This window comes from Pleurodeles waltl, chromosome 4_1 (genome assembly GCF_031143425.1).
Source record: "Pleurodeles waltl isolate 20211129_DDA chromosome 4_1, aPleWal1.hap1.20221129, whole genome shotgun sequence".
NCBI classification, from domain to species: Eukaryota; Metazoa; Chordata; class Amphibia; order Caudata; family Salamandridae; genus Pleurodeles; species Pleurodeles waltl.
This window is the reverse complement of record NC_090442.1, coordinates 170,171,925-170,188,750: the sequence shown is the minus strand read 5'-3', so window position 1 is coordinate 170,188,750 and position 16,826 is coordinate 170,171,925. Positions and strand designations below refer to the sequence as shown.

The 16,826-nt window shown below is 51.0% G+C and overlaps 1 long non-coding RNA gene across 2 annotated transcripts in view; it reads right to left on the bottom strand.

Annotated features, from left to right (window-relative positions):
- The window catches only part of LOC138287515 (uncharacterized), a 394,908-nt gene that overhangs the window by 21,265 nt on the left and 356,817 nt on the right, over positions 1 to 16,826 (bottom strand). For both annotated transcript variants that reach the window (XR_011202228.1, XR_011202227.1), the window contains 2 exons: positions 11,450 to 11,493; positions 6,190 to 6,234 (listed from right to left, as the gene is read on the bottom strand). This is a non-coding gene — a long non-coding RNA (uncharacterized lncRNA). The remainder of the gene's footprint in view (positions 1 to 6,189; positions 6,235 to 11,449; positions 11,494 to 16,826) is intronic.

The following is a 16,826-nucleotide window of genomic DNA, read 5'->3' as shown; positions in this document are numbered from 1 at the left end:
ATGGACTCTGGTAAGGCAAAGCTTTCACTACTTCATCCCCCACCCTCCCTGCATGCTATCACATACCCCCGCCCTTACCCCAACTCCTCACATATGTCCCCCTATCACAAACCACACATCCCAACACCAAGCCCTGCATGCAACAACAGAGCATGGACACCCATCACCGATGCATGACCACTGGAAATACACACACACACCCCTAAACATTTAGCACACAAGGTCCTACATAAGAATGCAAGCACTGGGGTACAGGGTCACCCACCCATTGCACACCATGGCACACACAGATGCAATAATCATGCCTTTACACCCCTGAAGGTCCCCTACTTAACGTCACCAGACATGAGGGTCCAGACATGTCCACTCCACCCACAGAAGAGGCCCACAGTGATGACAGCAACTCTGTCCAACTGGATCTAGATGAGCAGCCCGGCCCATCTGGGACCTCCGGACAGTCGGTTCCCCTCGCAGTCGCACAAGCCACAACAGAGCCTCCCTCCTCTTGAAACACCAGCACAGCACCCACCCAGCTGGCCCATACCTCTGTCCCCAGGACACGTCAAGCAGCAGTGTGGCCACCACTACAGGGAACCCAGGCTAACCCACCACCCCAACAACACCGGGGACCTGGGGGCAGTGGCAGTGGGCACACGGTTCAGGGGACAGAGGCACAGGAACACAGGGGAACTGGGAGGGCTGCTGTGTGACAGGAGGAGGACCGGCGCAGGGAACCCACTCTCCACGAGGCCCTCTCCAACATCATGGGAGCCTACCACCATTCCCAGGAGACAATGGCAACGGTACTGGCCAAGTTTCAGGAGACCTAGCGGCTGCAGGAGGAACAATACTTGGGGTTAAGGGAGGAACTCAAAAACATCAATACCACCCTGGGCACCGTTGTAGGGCTGCTGAAGGAACTCGTCAACACCAGGAGAGACACTGTGGCACAACAAGGGCCCCCTGACACTAGCCTGGATGATGAACTGCCCACCACCTCCGCCGGCGCTAGTGGACAGGAGGCACCGCCACAGGACCACGACACCAGCACCCCACCCCTGCAGATGGAGAACCACCCCGCAAACGGTCCCTGAGATCCAGGACAAAGACAGAGAACAATGCCAAGACCCCTGCCAAGAAAGGAGACCACCCTGAATGTCATCCTTCTGTCCCACTTTGTCACCCTGTCCATCCATCAACTGCCCCAGCTCCACTTCCAATGCACCTGTGAAACAAATAGACTTAACTCTGCCATGGACATTCCTCCACCATCACCCCTGACCATTTTAAAACACCCTCCAATATTTTGCACTTAAATAAACACACTTAAATCACAAAACAATCTGGAGTGAGTCTGTGCTTTCGAAAACGTGTATTTGCAATAAGGGTGGAAAACTGCTATATCCATTGTATTGTCAACATACCTATGTCACAGAGCTCTAGTCCATGAGGAAACAAAGCAGATGTCACACAGTGGGACCCACATCTGTGAAATGGAAAGGGAAAGTGACAACCCAGTGTCCATACACTGGGAGAAAGTGACAGACAGATGAGAGGGAGAACAAGGCTATCAGATGTAGCATGCAGTGATGTCTTCTTACCTGTGTCTCACTGGAAGTATTGATGAATCACTGTGTTTCTGTTGTCGATATCCTCTTCTTCTGGCTCCTCTTCTTCACTGTCCACAGGCTCCACACACACACCTCCATCTGGACCATCCTCCTGCAGAAAAGGCACCTGGCATTGCAAATCCAAGTTGTAAAGCATACAGCAGGCCACGATGATATGGCACACCTTCTTTGGTGAGTAGAATAGGGAACTACCTGTCATATGGAGGCACCGGAACTTGGCCTTCAGGAGGCCGAAGGTCCTCCCTATAACCCTCCTGACAGGTTGGGGTAACCAGAGTCACCTGTAAATGTCGAGGGACAACTGTTAGACACGCACTAACTCTTAGGGATATCCCCAGACCCAGACACCTAGTCACACTGTATAGGGTCCATGTCCTCACCTAATAGCCACACACGGTGCCTCTGGAGTTGCCCCATCACATAAGGGATGCTGCTATTCCTCAGAATGTAAGCGTCATGCACAGAGCCAGGAAACTTGGCGTTCACATGGGAGATGTACTGGTCGGCCAAACACACCATCTGCACATTCATCAAATGGTAACTCTTTACACCTGTTCACTCCTGCGGGGGGACCAAGGCCACATGTGTCCCATCAATGGCACCTATGATGTTGGGGATATGTCCCAGGGCATAAAAGTCACCTTTCACTGTAGGCAAATCCTCCACCTGAGGAAAAACGATGTAGCTGCGCATGTGTTTCAGCAGGGCAGACAACACTCTGGACAACACGTTGGAGAACATAGGCTGGGACATCCCTGATGCCATGGCCACTGTAGTTTGAAAAGACACACTTGCCAGGAAATGGAGTACTGACAGCACCTGCACTAGAGGGGGGATTCCTGTGGGATGGCGGATAGCTGACATCAGGTCTGGCTCCAATTGGGCACACAGTTCATGGATAGTGGCACGGTCCAGTCTGTATGTGACAATTACATGTCGCTCCTCCATTGTCGACAGGTCCACCACCGGTCTGTACACCGGAGGATGCCGCCATCTCCTCACCTGCCCCAGCAGACGTGCTCTATGGAGGAGAACAGGGAGCAGAGAGTCAGCCAACACCGAGGTACGAAAACAAAACTTAATTCAACATTTTTTTAAATCCGCTATGTCCCTGTATTAGTGTGTATGCAAGGCCTAGATATGTGTGACGCATTTAAAATAAATTCCATGTGGCCCCCTGAAATGGCGACTGCCTGACGTGTAATGTGGGACAAGGGGATATGAAGTAACTGCGCTGGCGTTGTACACCGTTGCGGTAGGCGGTCGTAGACCGTGACGCAATAATGCATTGGTTAACATCGGACCCTATGGGTCCCAGGAGCCAATGATGATGTACGCCGGCGGTGACGGTATGCACCGTCGCGGACATGACCGGCATTTTCTATCTCTTCACTCACTTAATACCTGATCTTCGACAGGAGAGGACCTACACTGCAAGTGCTGCTGTGACCTCAGTCTGGAAGAGACAATGGCTCATGTGTCTGGGGAAAGAGCCCCTGCCTTCAGCACGGAGGAGTTGGAGAAACTAGTGGATGGGTTCCTCCCTCAGTACACGCTACTCTACGGTCCTCCAGACAAACAGGTAAGTACACTGTGAGCATGCTGAATGGGCAATGCCTGTGTGGAGTGGTGTGGATTGAAGATAGGGGGGGGGAGAATGAGGCGTGCATGAAACGACGGTGAGTGCATGTGCGTCATGGCACGGGTAGGGATGCGGGCCAATGACTGTGACGGTGCGGACGGTTATATCTTCTCTTTTTCCCCTGTACTATTTCTGTAGGTCAGCGCCCACCAGAAGAAGGATATTTGGCGTGCCATCGCCAAGGACGTCCGGAACCTGGGGGTCCACCACTGCCATAAAAGATGGGAGGACATTTGCCGCTGGAGCAAGAAGACTGGCGGATGCCTAGCTGGGGATAGCCTTCCAACGTGGGAGGGGTGCCCGTCACACCATGACCCCCCTGATGTTCCGGATCCTGCCGGTGGCGTATCCAGAGTTGGATGGGCGCTAGAGGGCATCACAGCAGCCACAAGGGGGTGAGTACACTCTCATTCAGCTGATTCTGCGCGCATTGGAGGTGTCTGGGTGGGGGAGGTGGGCTGTGGGTTCCCTTAGGCCAGGGCAAGTTTAGTAGGCAAGGTCCCTTCGTAAGGCAGGCCATGTGGCACCCCACCCCACCTGTGTTCAGAGCCAACTACACCCAGTCAGGCTCCTGTGACTTGCATGTGTGCAGCAATCGGGCATAGGCCTTGTAACCCATGTCCCTGTGATTAATTAGGGAACTCAAAGTGCATGGCGTAGTGCAGGGGGCTTCTGTGTCTGTAGTGTCCGCCAATGGTAGCGGTATTGCATGCACTCAACATGTCTTTCTTCCCCCCCCCCCCCTTTTTGTGGTCTCCCTGTTCTTGTGTGCATTAGCATCATCAGGCGGAGGAGCAGTGGCACCGGAGCAGGAGGGAGCTGCATCCGACATGGCCCTGGAGGGCGACACAACAGAGTCTGAAGCCACCAGTGGGACGGAGGGCGAGGGGAGCTCCACGACGGGGGCAGGAGCTGAGACCAGCGACACGGACTCCTCCTCTGATGGGAGCTCCCTTGCGGTGGCAGGCCCCGCTGTGCCCCCGCATCTACAGGTACAGCCGGCACCCCCCCTACCAGCACTGCCCTCCCAGCAGCCCCTCACCGTGTGCCCCGTGGCCGCTCAGCCAGGAGGGTGGGCATCTCCTTCGCCCCAGGCACCTCAGCCCCTGCCCCTGTCAGCCCTGCTGCCCTCAGTGAGGAGGCCATTGACCTCCTCAGATCCCTCATTGTTGGGCAGTCTACCATTTTGAATGCCATCCAGGGTGTAGAGAGGCAGTTGCAACAGACGAATGCATACCTGGAGGGCATTCATTCTGGTCTGGCAGCCCAACAGCGAGCTTTTCAGACTCTGGCCTCAGCACTGATGGCATCCATTGTCCCTGTGTCCAGCCTCCCCCCTCCAACTTCCTCCACCCAGACCCAATCCCCTGTACCTCAGCCTATCCCAAGCACACCCTCAGACCAGCATGCACACACCTCAACACAAAAGGGAAGCTCTGGCAAACATAAGCACCACACATCCCACAGGCACTCACACAAGCATAATACCCATGCAGACATACCAACATCCACTGCCTCCACTGTGTCCCCCTCCTCCTCGTCTACCTCCCTGTCTCGTCTCCACTCACACCTGCATGCACTACATCTACAGCCACTACGTCCATCACCGGCACACCCATCACCACACCCCGCTCACGTGCACCCACCACCCCCACTACCATTCACACATCCCCTGTGTCCTCTCCCAGTGTGTCTGTGAGCCCACCTCCCAAGGTACACAAACGCAGCCACACACCCACCCAACAGCCATCCACCTCACGACAGCCTCCAGCCCATGCACCTTCACCCAAAGTCAGCAAACGTACACTTCCTACAACCACTACCTCTTCCTCCACTCCCAAACCCCCTCCATCTAACCGTCCCAGTGTGTCCCAAAAACTTTTCCTGTCCAACCTTGACCTCTTCCCCTGACCTCCCCCACCCCTTCCGTCCCCTAGGGCCCGCCTTTCCAGGTCCCAACCCAGCACCTCAGCCACCACATCAGCGGGAACAGTGGTGCCAGCAGTAACCGGCTTCTGGAATACGCCAAGCAGCAGGGCAGCCAGTTTGCCAAGGAGCCAGACCACGGACAGTACCCCACCTCAGAAGTATAAAATGTTGGCCACTGCCCGGAGGGAGAAAGGCAAATCCTCTGTCACTGTGACGGGCTGACCCGATGTGGCCCGTACACAAACCCGACTGGTGCTGGCACTGCCTCCAGTGACCCGGATCCTCATGCCAAGGAAACCAATCTGGAATTCCATCCTGTGGCAGGGGCGGGATCTCAAGCAGCTGAAAGGCGGGCCGTGGTGGAAAGTACGGGGCGCAACGGAGGAGCGGAGAGGAGCGGAGTCGGAGGAAGGAACGGAGGAATTCAAGGAGAGCGGGAAGGAGCAGAGGAGGCGTCCGGTGGAACAGCCATCTCGGCGTCCCAGGAGGCGTGACGCGATCAGACCTGCCACGCTTCTGGAGAAGCGTGGCATTCACAGGTGCGTGTAGACGAGCCCAAAAAGGGGTGCAACAGGAGGTCGGGAGGGGAAGGGAACAACAATTCAGAGGGAGTGGGAGGACGGGAGGAGAAGGGAACAGGAGACAAGGGGGAGTGGGAGGAGGGGACCAGAAAAGGGGAAGAAGTCTACCTAATAAACGCTACAAAAGAACAGAGAGACCCAGAGAAGAAGCAGTGGAAGAAAAGAACACAAATAGAGAACAGTATAACAGAAGATACGTCTAGAAAATCAGAGAGACACAGAGCACTATAGATAGAAGGAATACCAGAGCAAGAGAGAGAGACAGAGACCACAAAAGAAGCTCGTAAATAACCCGAAAGGTAGAGAAAAAAAAAAAAAAAACGCGGGATGCAAGTGAAGAAAGAGGAAAAGAAATGATAGGGGAAAAAAAGGGGAAAAAAGGCCAAAAAAAGGAAAAGGAACTTACCGATACTGTTCTTGTTTTTTTTCCCACATGCGCTTCCTGGGAGACCTGCCAGAGAGAAAACAAACCAAGGAAGATGTGAAAATCCAGGGAAAGGACAACGCACGAAAACATTAAAGAGCATCAGAAATTCACGTATATGAAGAACTATTTTTTCACAATACCATAATAAATCACATCCAAGACAAACCAATCCTATCTCTACGTGTCGTCCTTGAACTCGCCCGGTCACAAGTGGTGGCAGCAGTGGGATTGAAAGCAGAACAGTGACGACATGGAGGAGAAACCCACCTGAGCAGACATGATAGCCCAGCTGGCCTAAGGACAACGTCACCTACAATTAGTCTGGGAGCAACAACTTAAGGAGGCTAAGGAGGAGCGGGAGGCCTTACAAACTGCTCTGAAAAGTCAAGCCACCATTATAGCCAACAACCAGTTGGTCCATGAAACGGCCCCAGGCAAGCTGACCGACACCATTGCCCACACTAAAGTACATCCTAATGTACCTAGCAGCGTGCTTCAAAGATATCCTGAACAAGAGGATCCAGATTCTTTCCTTACACATTTTGAGAGGGTAGCCAGTACTGCAAACTGGCCTGAAGATAAGTGGGGTCAATACATCGCCCCCTTACTCACCTGACAGTTACAAGCCGCCTACCAGGCGATAAACCCCGGAGGAACCCTTCCCTATGCCGAAGTGAAGAAAGCAATTCTGGAACGCATAGGTTTGGATAGTGAGAGTTATAGAACGAAGTTTCGACAGACGAAGTGGCAGCATCAAGAGAACCCCCGCACATTGTATTACCGGGTGCACCATGCAGGAGTGAAATGGTTGCATCCCACAGAAACCACGAGAGAAGAGATGTTCGATGCAATTGTGCTCGAACAGTATCTGGACGCCCTTCCCCCCAGTACACGGAATTGGGTTAGACAACACCCGGGGTTAACTAACCAGACCGCTGTAGATCTAGCCTGTGCCTATCATCGGGCCCCTGATTTTCATAGTATCCCCGGCAGACATCCACCTCCTACCCCTGCACGACCAGGGCCAACCAAGACTGTATCTCCTCGACCGTCGACTATACATAGTTCTGATCGGGCTCTCCCTGCTGCTTTCACAGCCCGAGTTATTCAACTACCGGGCCCCAGTGTTATCATTGTTCTGAATGGGGACATATTGCATTTAATTACCCTTTAAAAAAAGACCCTGAAGAACCAATGGAGATAGGGCTGATGAAATGACGAGTACTATGGTCAGGAGGGAAGAGACTTACCTATACTCTAACAGTCTTACTTAATGATATAGAAAGGACCGCTCTAGTGGACTCTGGATGCAGTCAAAGTGTGATCCGACAGAATTTGGTCCTACCCGGACAAGGGAACTACAAAATCAGGTTCTAATAGCATGTGTACACGGAGATCAACGACTCTATCCTGTGGCTACGGTCCAACTTAACTGGAAAGGAAAGGACAAGACTATCACTGTGGGGGTGATTCCGAATCTGGGCGAGGATCTCATCCTCGGTACGGACTACGTAGATTTTACTTCTCTTTTAGAGAAAGCGAGGCAAGAACATAAACATAATACCTGGTGGGAAAAGGCACCTTTTGGAGCCACTGAAGAAGAAATCAGAAAACCAAGAATCAAACTCAGCAGAAAACAGAAGAGAGAACAAAGACGGGAATATCAAAACCTCCATCTAGAACCCCACCTAACTTCAGCCACGGTTTGCACAACCACAGGAGATTTTAGACAAGGTCAACATGAAGATCCTACCCTGAAAAATGCTTGGCACCAAGCCTTACACCAGGACGGGCCAGTGGTAGGTCCCAAATTCGTAGTAAAAAAACTATTTATTGTATAGAAGCCCCTCCACTTCTGGGGAAAGAGCATTACAGTTAGTAGTACCACAAACCCATAGGCAACAGGTCCTACAGTTAGCCCATGACGATAATGGGGAAGGACATATGGGGAGAGAGAAAACAGAGGAAGCGGTGTTACAGCGGTTTTATTGGCCTGGGGTGTTTGGGGATATTAGGAAGCATTGTTCGGAGTGCCCAAAATGCCAACTCCTGAATCCCTCCCCTTTTCGACCAGCTCCTCTCCAACCTCTTCCCATTATAGAGACCCCTTTCACTAGAGTTGGGCTGGACATTATAGAAACCCCTAATTCCTTCGGTAAAAGGACGCCAGTACATTCTTGTGTTAGTTGACTACGCGACCCGATATCCCGAAGCCATACCAATCCCCAGTCTGCATACAAAAACCCTAGCCCAGGCTATGATCGAATTTTTTTTCTCGAGTTGGGTTTCCTAAGGAAATCCTCACAGATCAGGGAACCCCATTTATGTCAAGGCTTATGGCGGAAGTATGCCGATCCCTAGAGGTTAAACAAATAAGAACTTCCGTTTATCATCCCCAAACAGACGGACTAGTGGAACAATATAATAAGACTATCAAATCACTGCTTCGTAAAAGTATTTCGGAGGTAGGAAAAGATTGGGAAAAGAAGCTACCCCTAGTGCTCTATGCCATACATACCCATGTCCAGGCATCAACAGGACATAGCCCTTTTGAGCTATTGTTTGGGAGACAGCCTCAAACTCTTTTAGAAATTTTAGCAGAGCAATGGGAAGAATCAGAAGAGGAGGTTAAGGACATTTTAACCTATACCCGAGAACTAAGAGAAAATCTTCAGACGGTATGGGAAGAGGCCCATACCGCATTAAGAGAGGCTCAAAACAATCAGAAAAGGTTAAACAATGCTAAAAGTGCATATAAAAGTCTGAAGGTGGAAGACAAGGCGTTAGTCCTGTTACCCAGTTGTGAAAACAAATTACTAGCCCAGTGGCAAGGCCCCTATGAAGGCTTAGAACAGATCAATCCTACCACCTATAGACTCGCCATAACACCGGGGACGGGAAGGGAACATATATATCACATAAATCTGTTAAAAAAATGGTATGAACCCGTAATTGAACAACCAGCCTTGTATATCGTAAAAGAAACAAATGACGATATTTCCCTTTTTTCCTTCCCAGCTAACACATCACAGGAAGACCCCGCCCCTCAAATAAACCTCAAACTTACAGACCCATACTGTACTCAACTCCGCAACCTGGTCACAAACAACCGAGACGTGTTCTCAAAGACGCCGGGACAAACCGCTTTAATACAGCACGCCATTCGTATCAATTCCAACACCATAGCCAGACAACGGCCCTATCGCATACCTGAGGCGAAAAAGAAACTCACAGAGCAAGAAGTACAAACTATGTTAGAAGCCAGAATCATCGAACCATCCACTAGTCCATGGTGTTCCCCGGTGTTATTAGTACCGAAACCCGATGGAAGCACCCGTTTTTGTGTTGACTTCAGACGCGTCAACGCCCTATCACATTCTGATGCATATTCCATGCCCCGCATAGACAAACTCCTCGATAGGCTGGGTCAAGCTCGATACATGTCCACGTTAGACCTAATGAAAGGGTACTGGCAAATACCATTACGACCGGAAGATAAAGAAAAGGCCGCGTTTGCCACCCCCTTCGACCTTTACCACTTCACAGTCCTTCCATTTGGTCTTTAAGGGGCCCCAGCCACCTTTCAAAGACATATAGACAGGATACTTCGACCCTACCATCAGTATGCGGCGGCCTATCTCGATGATATCGTAGTTTATAGCAAAACCTGGGATGATCACCTAGAGCACGTAAACACCATCCTACAGGCCCTGAGGGAAGCCAACCTTACTGCTAAACCTGAGAAATGAAATTGGGACATACAATCTTTAAGTATTTGGGATATATCCTAGGAGAGGGACATGTTAAACCCCAAATAGAAAAAATACAGGCAATCACCCACATTACCCTTCCCCGCACAAAGAAAGATGTACGAGCCTTCCTGGGACTTGTAGGATATTATAGACGTTTCATACCACAATTCTCCACCATAGCCGGACCCCTTACTGACCTCTTGTGAAAAAAATGTCCGAACACTTTACCCCCTCTCTCGGCTACAGAACGACAAAGCTTTGAAACGCTAAAAACCGCTTTGACCTCCGGAATGGTGTTGTGCTGTACTGATTTTCAAAAACCCTTTGTCGTACAAACCAATGCCTCAGATGTAGGACTAGGAGCCGTCCTTTCACAAGAACAGGACGGTGGGACTCTACACCCTGTCGTCTACATAAGTCGAAAACTCCTTCCATGGGAACATCATTACCCCACATTAGAAAAGGAATGTTTGGCTATCAAGTGGGCGGTGGAGTCCCTTCGATATTATTTGGCGGGCAGAACATTTACTTTAGTGACTGACCATGCTCCCCTTACCTGGCTTGCCCAACATACGGATACCAACGCACATGTACTCAGATGGTTCCTCTCACTCCAGCCTTTTTCCTTCCAGATACAGCATTCCCCCGGTTCCCTCATGACAAACGCTGACTATTTATCACGGTATCCGGATTCAGAGCGTCTCTATCAGCCGCTCGCTAGGGGGAGTGTCTGTGACGGGCCGATCCGATGTGGCCCGTACACAAACCCGACTGGTGCTGGCAGTGCCCCAGATCCTCATTCCGAGGAAACTAATCCGGAATTCCATCCAGTGGCAGGGGCGGCATCTCGAGCAGCTGAAAGGTGGGCCGTGGTGGAAAGTACAGAGCGCAACGGAGGAGCAGAGTCGGAGGAAGGAACGGAGGAATTCAAGGAGAGCGAGAAGGAGCAGAGGAGGCGTCCGGTGGAACCGCCATCTCGGCGTCCCAGGAGGCATGACGCAATCAGACCTGCCACGCTTCTGGAGAAGCATGGCATTCACAGGTGCGTGTAGAAGAGCCCGAAAAGGGGCGCAACGGGAGGTCGGGAGGGGAAGGAAACAACAATCCAGAGGGAGTGGGGGGACGGGAGGAGACGGGAACAAGAGACAAGGGGTAGTGGGAGGATGGGACCAGAAAAGGGGAAGAAGTCTACCTAATAAACACTACAAAAAGAACAGAGAGACCCAGAGAAGAAGCAGTGGAAGGAAAGAACACAAAGAGAGAACAGTATAACAGAAGATACGTCTAGAAAATCAGAGAGACACAAAGCACTATAGATAGAAGCAATGCAAGAGAGAGAGAGACAGAGACCACAAAAGAAGCTCGTAAATAAACCAAAAGGTAGAGAAAAAAAAAAAAAAAACACGGGATGCAAGTGAAGAAAGAGGAAATGAAAGGATAGGGAAAAAAATGGGGGAAAAAGGCCAAATAAAGGAAAAGGAACTTACCTATACTTTTCTTGTTTTTTTCCCACATGCGCTTCCTGGGAGACCTGCCAAAGAGAAACAAACCAAGGAAGAGGTGAAAATCCTGGGAAAGGAGAACACACGAAAACCTTTAAGAGCATCAGAAATTCACGAATATGAAGAACAATTTTTTCACAATACCATAATAAATCACATCTAAGACAAACCAATCCTATCTCTACGTGTCGTCCTTGAACCCGCCCAGTCACAGTCATCAAAGGCTCTCCCAGGAGTACAGTGGGGAGTGGGAAGACAGCTGCACCACCATCCAAGGTGGGGAAGGGTCACAGAAAGAAAGGCAAGTCACTGCACACCTGCACGGCGGACAAGACCGCCACCAGAACCGCTGCTAAGGACACCGCCGCCACAAGCACCGCTTCAGAGGACACCACCGCCACAAGCACCCCTGCCAAAGACACCTCCGCCACAAGCACCGCTTCAGAGGACACCGCTGGCACAAGCACCGCTGCCAAGGACACCGCCGCCACAAGCACCGCTGCCAAGGATACCGCCGCCACAAGCACCGCTTCACAGGACACCGCCGCCACAAGCACCGCTGCCAAGGACACCGCCGCCACAAGCAGCGCAAGCCAATGAGCGCCGAACGCTCCAACGCTACTGAGGCCGCCACGAGCAGGATCAAGCACTCTCGGCACCATGCCCCCTCCAGAACCAGTGGAGAGATACATCCACTACCTCAGTCCTTGGCAGGATGAAGCACTCTGGGCACAATGCCCCCTCCAGAACCAGTGGAGAAAGGCATCCACTACCTCAGTCCTTGGCAGGATGAAGCACTCTGGGCACCAAGCCCCCTCCAGAACCAGTGGAGAGATACATCCACTACCTCCGTCCTTGGCAGGATGAAGCACTCTGGGCACAAAGCCCCCTCCAGAACCTATGGAGACTGTTATCCACTTGAGAGACTGTGGCTTTGCACTCCCCAGGATAATGCAGTGGGCAAACCACCCACTGGAGAGACTTGAGAGACTGTGGCTTTGCACTCCCCAGGATAAAGCAGTGGGCAAACCACCCACTGGAGAGACTTGTGAGACTGTGGCTTTGCACTCCCCAGGATACAGCAGTGGGCAAACCACCCACTGGAGAGACTTGTGAGACTGTGGCTTTGCACTCCCCAGGATAAAGCAGTGGGCAAACCACCCACTGGAGAGACTTGTGAGACAGTGGCTTTGCACTCCCCAGGATACAGCAGTGGGCAAACCACCCATTGGAAAGACTTGTGAGACTGTGGCTTTGCACTCCCCAGGATACAGCAGTGGGCAAAACACCCACTGGAGAGACTTGTGAGACTGTGGCTTTGCACTCCTCAGGATACAGCAATGGGCATTGAGCCCCCTCGTGATTCTGGCGTTGTGCACTCATCCGGCTGAGGTGCCCCCCCTTCCCTTCCCCTTGAGGTGCCTGTTTTATTTCGAGCTGATGCCCCTGCAGTGTTCTCTCCGTTTTGATCAGGTATTGAGTGTGGGCCTCGCCCATGCATTTTGGGCCCAGTGGTCCACGGACTTTAATGGTGCAATACCTGGACTTGTATTATTGGTGAATATATTTGTTTATAGTGTATATATATATTTTTGAGTACTGGATTTGAATAGATTACAAATGTTCAAATCATTTCCTTTTTTCTTTGCATTCTTCCAGGGGGGTGGGGGGTGTAACTGTAATGTATCATGATGTATTTATGTGTGTGTTGTAGTGGGTGAGGGTGGGGTTTTTGCGTGTTGCGTGTGTGTGTCACTCTCTTTTCCCTCCCCCCTCCCCTGTGTCATAGGTGCAGTACTCACTGTAGTCTTCGCGGCCGGCGTTCGTGCTACTTGTAGAGGAGCCGGAAGACAAAAGCAGGGAATATCTGGAGTTTCCTCGTGGGGTGTGTAGAGGTGAGCGTTTTCCCTTCCAAGTCCTGTTTCCGCCGTGTTTTTGTTCGCGGTGAATCCGCCCCGGAAAAGGAGGCGGATTGGCCTGTTGTTATACTGTGGGCGGTACATTGTCCTCCGCCTGTCTGTTGGCGGTTACCGCCGCAGTGTTTGTTTGTACTGCCGTGGCGGTCGGAGTGTTAAAGTGGCTGTTTATGTTGGCGGTTTCCGCGACGGTCGTGATTCCATTTTTTTTTAGCGCCGGCCTGTTGGTGGTTTTAGCGCCGCTTTAACACCAACCGCCAGGGTTGTAATGACCACCTATGTGTCTTAAAAATAAGCAGATAACAGTATCTCACTATTGACTCATAGTTTACTGTACCACACAATAAGCAAACAGTCCCCTGTGGCCATTACAGTCACTTTCTACGGCCACGCAAGCCACTCGAGTGCGCAGTGGCCTCACTGGCACCTCTGTTATCGGCCTCAGTGGCAGTGCTGTGCCTGGCACTGCGATGCCTAGCATCAGTGGTGGGCACTGCTACGCTGCTGAGGCTAGATGTGTCCTCAGTCTCCCCTAGTCCCAGTTCACTGGGTGTAGCGGAGCGGTTACCCAGCATATTGTCCAGCACATTAGTGATCTGAACCAGTCCCTGTGCCACATCCCTACTGATGTGCGCTGCCTCCACCTGTGCGGCCACAGTACGCCGCGATATGAGGGCTGTTGAAGTAGCGAGGCGATTGACCGAGCGACAGAATCCACCAAACATGCCCATAAAACGCCTCTCCTGCCTGCGGTAGCTGACTCTGTCGTGCCGCAGCTCTGTGCACAGTTCCCTCACTGCAATTGTCAGCTCCCTGTTGTTCTCAGAAGCTCAGATCTGGCCCTCATGCAGTTTTGTGATGTTGGAATTAAGGCACTCCAACTGCTGATGCAGCCCCCCCATGTTGGCATTGTGTGCCTGCATCTGCCTTTGTATTGCTGATATTTTCCTGTTTTGCAGGCGCTGCTGTTTCAACCTAGCGGATTCCAGGCCACTGATGGCCCCTCTCCTGCTTCCATGTGCTGTGCGCCTGCATACTGAGGCCTCCTGCGGGGTGTTGAGCTACGCTGGGGCTGGGACTCCTGCATAACAGTGGATCTGCCATCTGGGGAAGGTGTGTGACCGTCATACGGCATGTCGTCAGAGTCCTGGCTCAATTCGGGTAGCGGTACAGCCCTAGCCCTGCGTCTGATAGGCGCAATATTCAGTGACTCACTGATGTTTGAGTCTGATGCAGGGTGGGTTTCAGTATCCCCCACAACGGCACTTGCAGATGCTGCTGGGCCTGGGCCACCTGCAACGACAATGTGCAGCATGTCGGTTATGTATGTATCACCAAAGGTCACACAATGGTAATAAATGTACTGTTACATCATATCACTATGTAGTGGGTGTTGTGTTCTTCTGGGTGTCGCTCTGCCTCATTACATTCTATGTGCTACTTTCAGCTCTGGGTTGTAGACTACCACTCCCATAAGGCATTGTTGTGCCGCTTCTAAGATGTGGAATATACTACTTCTCACAATGTTTTGCACTACTTGCTAATTCCTAAGGGGCATTTGTACATACACATATGGAGTTGCATTTCAATATTGCACTTACCTTTACTGGTGCTTGGTGTGGCGGATGTGTCGATGTCAGTGACCCCACTGACAGCTTCTGGGAGGAGTGTCGACTCCGCCACGTCTTCCATCGGGGTGGAGGGTGTCTCAGTGGATGGTCCGCCTCCTGTGCTCCTTGCCTCCTGTAGTCGTCTTGTCACCCTCTCCTTGGCACGGGAACGCAGGTCGTACCATCTCTTTTTGATCTCCTCCACTGAGTGATGCACAACTCCCACAGCGCAGATTTTTGTTTGAATGTCCGCCCAGAGTCTGCACTTCTCACTCTCAGGGACCTGGAGTGAGCTCTTTCCAAACAGACGGTCATGGCTCCTCACCACCTCCTCAGTGAGCACCTCCAGTTCCTGCCCACTAAACTTGAGTTTCCTTTTCCTCTCTCCCTTCTCCTTTTCCTGTGCAGAGGTGTCCATGGTGATGTGCAGTCCTGCCTTGTTCACAGACTTGCTCCCTGTGGCTGGGCTGTGTCTCTCTCAGTGCTCCTTTGGGTGTGGCACCTGCAAACTGCCTGTGATGACTCATTTCCTGCTTGTGATGTCATCAGGCTCTGCCAGGTGTACGTTCTCGCAATTTGCGATTTTCAATTACCGAATCGCAAATTGCGTTCTCGCAAATTGCGATTCGGTATTTGGGCCTCGCAAACCACAAATAGCGATTTTTAAGAAATCGCTAATTCCGAATCGCAAATATGTTACATAGCATATTGCTACTCGGAAATAACGATTTCTTAAAAATCACTATTGCGATTCGCAGAGGGCTTTTTTGATACATCTGGCCCTAAATGCTATCAGTCCATCTCGCTTCTTAATTCTAATACTAAGTTTGTAGGTAGAATTATTTTGGACAGAGTGCTAATATGGGTAGCGGAGATAAATAAACTGTCCCCACTCCAATATGGCTTTTGGTAAGGCCTCAGCACAACTGAGCTATGCTTGAACCTCCACTTTCTTGTGCCAAAGTACAAATAAGGGCACCTTCCTACATATGGCCTTTATGGATTTATTGAGTGTCTTTGATTGTGTTGTAAGATCTAAACTATGGGATATTTTTACCTCCTTGGGTCTTGATGCAGGACTATGGAGAGTGTACTTCATCTTCCCCTGTAAATAGAGGTCTGCAGCAAGACTGGAACCTAGCCCCAATTTTTTTCTTGTTGTACATTCACGACCTTGATGCTGCTCTAATGAACTCTGGTGCTGACGTACCCAGTGTGAATCATAAACCCCTACCTGCCCTCCTCTGTGCGGACAAGGAGTTACTTCTTGCAAGGACCGGAAACAGGCTTAAGCCATTGATTATATGCTTTGTTGATTTTATGGAAAAACTGGGACTTGAAACTAACTTTCCAAAACATATATATTATGGTTTGAGGCCCAAAAACACCAAGACTCGACATTTTGTTATTAAGGGAAGGGCATTTGGGAAGGTACATCAGTTCCGTTATGTAGGTGTTATGTTTGATGCTGGATGTAATTGAGCCCCATGTGTCAGGAATAGAACTGACTCTTAATGCGGGCTATAGGGACCATTTTATCGCTGGCCACTGAAATAGGGAAAAGACTTGTTGCCCCTACGCTAGAAATGTATTGTAGGAAATGCCCCCTATATTGACTAATGGGGCAGGTATGTAGAGTTACATGGATGTCAGTAGTATGCAGCTGAAAGAAAATGGTTTGAAGGTGCATTCTTGCTGTCCCAGCTGCTACGTCTCACTTTGTGTCACACCAGGAGTAGGGCTTAGATTATATGGAGGACTTCATTAAACTTACCCCTCTGATGCTTTGATGCTCAGTGTGACTGAACAAAGAGGCCTCCCTGAACAGGGAAATTC